The sequence below is a fragment of the Mobula birostris genome, chromosome 19 (genome assembly GCF_030028105.1).
Source record: "Mobula birostris isolate sMobBir1 chromosome 19, sMobBir1.hap1, whole genome shotgun sequence".
Taxonomy (NCBI): Eukaryota; Metazoa; Chordata; class Chondrichthyes; order Myliobatiformes; family Myliobatidae; genus Mobula; species Mobula birostris.
The window spans coordinates 56,180,535-56,186,777 of NC_092388.1; the positions used below are offsets into that span (position 1 = coordinate 56,180,535).

The 6,243-nt window shown below is 41.8% G+C and overlaps 4 non-coding genes across 4 annotated transcripts; 1 reads left to right on the forward strand and 3 right to left on the reverse strand.

Moving 5' to 3' along the window:
* Nucleotides 1-3,775: 3,775 nt before the first annotated feature.
* Nucleotides 3,776-3,858, reverse strand: trnal-uaa (transfer RNA leucine (anticodon UAA)). Its single transcript has one exon. It is a non-coding gene; the product is annotated as a tRNA-Leu (tRNA).
* A 64-nt stretch (nucleotides 3,859-3,922) lies between these two features.
* Nucleotides 3,923-4,005, reverse strand: trnal-uaa (transfer RNA leucine (anticodon UAA)). Its single transcript has one exon. It is a non-coding gene; the product is annotated as a tRNA-Leu (tRNA).
* Nucleotides 4,006-4,070: 65 nt separating this feature from the next.
* Nucleotides 4,071-4,153, reverse strand: trnal-uaa (transfer RNA leucine (anticodon UAA)). The gene has a single exon. It is a non-coding gene; the product is annotated as a tRNA-Leu (tRNA).
* Nucleotides 4,154-5,416: 1,263 nt separating this feature from the next.
* trnal-uaa (transfer RNA leucine (anticodon UAA)) lies at nucleotides 5,417-5,499 on the forward strand. The gene has a single exon. It is a non-coding gene; the product is annotated as a tRNA-Leu (tRNA).
* Nucleotides 5,500-6,243: the final 744 nt, after the last annotated feature.

The window sequence follows — 6,243 nt, forward strand, 5'->3', positions numbered from 1 at the left end:
TTAGGATTTTATATGTTTCAATAAGATCCCCCCTCAATCTTCTAAATTTCAACGAGTGTAAGCCTAGTCGATCCAATCTTTCATCATATGAAAGTTCTGCCATCCCAGGAATCAATCTGGTGAACCTTCTCTGTACTCCTGCTATGGCAAGGATGTCTTTCCTCAGATTAGGGGACCAAAACTGCCCACAATACTCCAAGTGTGGTCTCACCAAGGCCTTGTACAACTGCAGTAGTACCTCCCTGCTCCTGTACTCGAATCCTCTTGCTATGAATGCCAGCATACCATTCGCCTTTTTTACTGCCTGCTGTACCTGCATGCCCACTTTCAATGACTGGTGTATAATGACACCCAGGTCTCGTTGCACCTCCCCTTTTCCTAATCGGCCACCATTCAGATAATAATCTGTTTTCCTGTTCTTGCCACCAAAGTGGATAACCTCACATTTATCCACATTAAATTGCATCTGCCATGAATTTGTCCACTCACCTAATCTATCCAAGTCACCCTGCATCCTCTTAGCATCCTCCTCACAGCTAACACTGCTGCCCAGCTTCGTGTCATCCGCAAACTTGGAGATGCTGCATTTAATTCCCTTGTCTAAGTCATTAATATATATTGTAAACAACTGGGGTCCCAGCACTGAGCCTTGCGGTACCCCACTAGTCACCGCCTGCCATTCTGAAAAGGTCCCGTTTATTCCCACTCTTTGCTTCCTGTCTGCCAACCAATTCTCTATCCACATCAATACCTTACCCCCAATACCATGTGCTTTAAGTTTGCACACTAATCTCCTGTGTGGGACCTTGTCAACAGCCTTTTGAAAATCCAAATATACCACATCCACTGGTTCTCCCCTATCCACTCTACTAGTTACATCCTCAGAAAATTCTATGAGCTTCATCAGACATGATTTTTCTTTCACAAATCCATGCTGACTTTGTCCAATGATTTCACTGCTTTCCAAATGTGCTGTTATCACATCTTTGATAACTGACTCTAGCATTTTCCCCACTACCGATGTCAGGTTAGCCGGTCTATAATTCCCCGGTTTCTCTCTCCTTCCTTTTTAAAAAAGTGGGGTTACATTAGCCACCCTCCAATCCTCAGGAACTAGTCCAGAATCTAAACAGTTTTGAAAAATTATCACTAATGCATCCACTATTTCTTGGGCTACTTCCTTAAGCACTCTGGGATGCAGACCATCTGGCCCTGGGGAATTATCTGCCTTTAATCCCTTCAATTTACCTAACACCACTTCCCTACTAACATGTATTTCCCTCATTTCCTCCATCTCACTGGACCCTCTGTCCCCTACTATTTCCAGAAGATTATTTATGTCCTCCTTCGTGAAGACAGAACCAAAGTAGTTATTCAATTGGTCTGCCATGTCCTTGCTCCCCATAATCAATTCACCTGTTTCTGTCTGTAGGGGACCCACATTTGTCTTAACCAATCTTTTTCTTTTCACTTATCTATAAAAGCTTTTACAGTCAGTTTTTATGTTCCCTGCCAGTTTTCTCTCATAATCTTTTTCCCCTTCCTAATTAAGCCCTTTGTCCTCCTCTGCTGGACTCTGAATTTCTCCCAGTCCTCGGGTGAGCCACTTTCTCTGGCTAATTTGTATGCTTCTTCTTTGGAATTGATACTATCCCTAATTTCCCTTTTCAACCACACTTGCACTACCTTCCTTGATTTATTCTTTTGTCAAACTGGGATGAACAATTGTTGTAGTTCATCCATGCAACCTTTAAATGCTTGCCATTGCATATCCACCGTCAACCCTTTAAGTATCATTTGCCAGTCTATCTTAGCTAATTCACGTCTCATACCTTCAAAGTTACCCTTCTTTAAGTTCAGAACCTTTGTTTCTGAATTAACTATGTCACTCTCCATCTTAATAAAGAATTCCACCATATTATGGTCACTCTTACCCAAGGGGCCTCTCATGACAAGATTGCTAATTAACCCTTCCTCATTGCTCAATACCCAGTCTAGAATAACCTGCTCTCTAGTTGGTTCCTCGACGTGTTGGTTCAAAAAACCATCCCGCATACATTCCAAGAAATCCTCTTCCTCAGCACCCTTACCAATTTGGTTCACCCAGTCTATATGTAGATTGAAGTCGCCCATTATAACTGCTGTTCCTTTATTGCACACATTTCTAACTTTCTGTTTATACCAACCCCAACCTCACTACTACTGTTAGGTGGCCTGTACACAACTCCCAGCAGCGTTTTCTGCCCCTTAGTGTTATGCAGCTCTACCCATATCGATTCCACATCCTCCCGGCTCATGTCCTTCCTTTCTATTGCGTTAATCTCCTCTCTAACCACCAATGCTACCCCACTTCCTTTTCTTTCATGTCTATCCTTCCTGGATATTGAATATCCCTGAATGTTGAGCTCCCATCCCTGGTCACCCTGGAGCCATGTCTCTGTGATCCCAACTATATCATATTCATTAATAACAATCTGCACTTTTAATTCATCCACCTTGTTACGAATGCTCCTTGCATTGACACACAAAGCCTTCAGGCGTGCTTTTACAACACTCTTAGCCCTTATGTTGAAAAATGGCCTTTTTTGATTTTTGCCCTGGATTTGCCGGCCTGCCACTTTTACTTTTCACCTCACTACTTTTTGCTTCTACCCTCATTTTACACCCCTCTGTCTCTCTGCACTTGTTCCCATCCCCCTGTTGTGAACTAACCTCCTCTCTCCTAGTCTCTTTAATTTGATTCCCACCCCAACAATTGGTACTTGTTTCTCCCTGGCTATTTAATTTGCTTTAAAGTATTACTCAATTCATTCAGTATTCAAAATCTAGTTTTCTGTTGTGCAATGGAACATGTCTATCTTTCTAATGTACCCAACCATTTTTTTCTTTATTTAATGATTATTATTTCCCAGTGCTCACTGTTTTAGAACCCCTGAATTCTTCTGTTTGTGCCTTTTTTAAACTCAATCATGTCTTCCCCTCTGAAGAACATGTGCTGCGCTGCTTTTTTAAAATTCAGATATCTCTCAGGTAGATTGTTGCCTTGGGTTCGTTGCCACTTTTATGTTTTGTAACTCCCAAATATAAAAACTAATTGTAAGAAAAAGTCTGAAGCCCAGGAATATGGGTCTTAGTTTATCCTTTACATTAAGTGAAGCGTGCACATATTATGTGGAAGTGTCATGACGTATGCAATTCATTTTTTTTAACAATAGACAATAGACAATAGGTGCAGGAGTAAACCATTCGGCCCTTCGAGCCAGCACCACCATTCACTGTGATCATGGCTGATCATCCACAATCAGTATCCAGTTCCTGCCCTATCCCCATAACCTTTGATTCCGCTATCTGTAAGAGCTCTATCCATCTCTTTCTTGAAAGCATCCAGAGACTTGGCCTCCACTGCCTTCTGGGGCAGAGCATTCCACATATCCATCACTCTCTGGGTGAAAAAAACAAATAGCCCATAATAAATTATCTAAGAACACAAGAAAGCTAAATCAAATAGTTTACTTACAATATTACTCAAATTCCGCACCCTTTTTTCTCCAAACATACCTTTGCTCATTGCGGCCAAAAAGATCTATTTTAATTTCATCAGTCCACAGGACTTGTTTCCAAAATGCATCAGGCTTGTTTAGAAATGCAAACACAAGGAAATCTGCAGATGCTGGAATTTCAAACAACACACTTAAAAGTTGCTGGTGAATGCAGCAAAATATATGCATCAAAATACCTTTTACAGTGAAAAGTTCAGTGCCGGACTGATAATCAATACCAGGAGTGGGTTTCGAACCCACGTGAACATCTGTTCATTGGAACTTAAGTCCAACGCCTTAACCACTCGGCCATCCTGGTCTGACAAATATATGCATCGAAATACCTTTTACAGTGAAAAGTTCAGTGCCGGACTGATAATCAATACCAGGAGTGGGTTTCGAACCCACGTGAACATCTGTTCATTGGAACTTAAGTCCAACGCCTTAACCACTCGGCCATCCTGGTCTGACAAATATATGCATCAAAATACCTTTTACAATGAAAAGTTCAGTGCGGGACTGATAATTAATTACCAAGAGTGGGGTTCGAACCCACGTGAACATCTGTTCATTGGAACTTAAGTCCAACGCCTTAACCACTCGGCCATCCTGGTCTGATATACCTGTCTTGCACCTTCCTCACTTCTCGCATAAACTCCAGCCATTGCTGCTCTGCCGTCTTTCCCACTAGTGTCCCTTTCCAGTCAACTTTGGCCAGTTCCTCTCTCATGCCACTGTAATTTCCTTTACTCCACTGAAATACCGACACATTGGATTTCAGTTTCTCTTTTTCAAATTTCACAGTGAATTCAATCATGTTATGATCACTGCCTCCTAAGGGTTCCTTCACCTCAATCTCTCTAATCACCTCTGGTTCATTACTCAATACCCAATCCAGTACAGCCGATCCCCTAGTGTGCTTAACAACAAGCTGGTCTAAAAAGCCATCTCGCAGACATTCTACAAATTCTCTCTCTGTATACACACACAGTGGCGTTTGGGCACTCCTGCTCAAAGTTTCTGTTACTGTGAATAGTTAAGTGAGTAGAAGATGAACTGATCTCCAAAAGTCATAAAGTTAAAGATGAAACGTTCTTTTCAACATTTTAAGCAAGGTTAGTGTATTATTTTTGTTTTGTAAATTTTAGAATGAGAAAAAGGAAAGGAGCACCATGCAAAAGTTTGGGCACCCCAAGAGATTTGAGCTCTCAGATAACTTTTACCAAGGTCTCAGTCTTTAATTAGCTTGTTAGGGCTATAGCTTGTTCACAGTCATCGTTATGAAAGGCCAGGTGATGCAAATTTCAAAGCTTTATAAATACCCTGACTCCTCAAACCTTCTCCCAACAATCAGCAGCCATGGGCTCCTCTAAGCAGCTGCCTAGCACTCTGAAAATTAAGATAAATGATGCCCACAAAGCAGGAGAAGGCTATAAGAAGATAGCAAAGTGTTTTCAGGTAGCTGTTTCCTCAGTTCGTAATGTAATTAAGAAATGGCAGTTAACAGGAATGGTGGAGGTCAAGTTGAGGTCTGGAAGGCCAAGAAAACTTTCTGAGAGAACTGCTGGTAGGATTGCTGGAAAGGCAAATCAAAACCCCCGTCTGACTGCAAAAGACCTTCAGGAAGATTTAGCAGACTCTGGAGTGGTGGTGCACTGTTCTACTGTGCAGCGACACCAGCAAAAAATATGACCTTCATGGAAGAGTCATCAGAAGAAAACCTTTTCTGTGTCCCCACCACAAAATTCAATGTCAGAAGTTTGCAAAGGAACATCTAAGCAAGCCTCACATTTAAAAGTTGCTGGTGAACGCAGCAGGCCAGGCAGCATCGATAGGAAAAGGTACAGTCGACGTTTCAGGCTGAGACCCTTCGTCAGACCAGGATGGCCAGGTGGTTAAGGCGTTGGACTTAAGTTCCAATGAACAGATATTTATGTGGGTTCAAACCCCACTCCTGGTAATTGATTATCAGTCCCGCACCGAACTTTTAATTGTAAAAGTTATTTCGATGCATATATTTGTCAGACCAGGATGGCTGAGTGGTTAAGGTGTTGGATTTAAGTTCCAATGAACAGATGTTCACACAGGTTCGAAACCCACTCCTGGTAATTGATTATTAGTCCGGCACCGAACTTTTCATTGTAAAAGGTATTTTGATGCATATATTTTGCTGCGTTCACCAGCAACTTTTATGTGTGTTGCTTGAAATTCCAGCATCTGCAGATTTCCTCATGTTTGCATTTCTAAACAAGCCTGATGCATTTTGGAAACAAGTCCTGACGACTGATGAAGTTAAAATAGAACTTTTTGGCCGCAATGAGCAAAGGTATGTTTGGAGAAAAAAGGATGCAGAATTTCATGAAAAGAGCACCTCTCCAACTGTTAAGCACGGGGGTGGATCGATCATGCTTTGAGCTTGTGTTGCAGCCAATGGCATGGGGAGGGGAACATTTCACTGGTAGAGGGAAGAATGAATTCAATTAAATATTAGCAAATTCTGGAAGCAAACATCACACCGACTGTAAAAAAGCTGAAGATGAAAAAAGAATAGCTTCTCCAACAGGATAATGATCCTAAACACACCTCAAAATTCACAATGGACTACCTCAAGAGGCGCAAACTGAAGGTTTTGCCATGGCCCTCACAGTCCTCTGACCATCAAAAATCTGTGGATAGACCTCAAAAGAGCAGTGCATGCAAGATG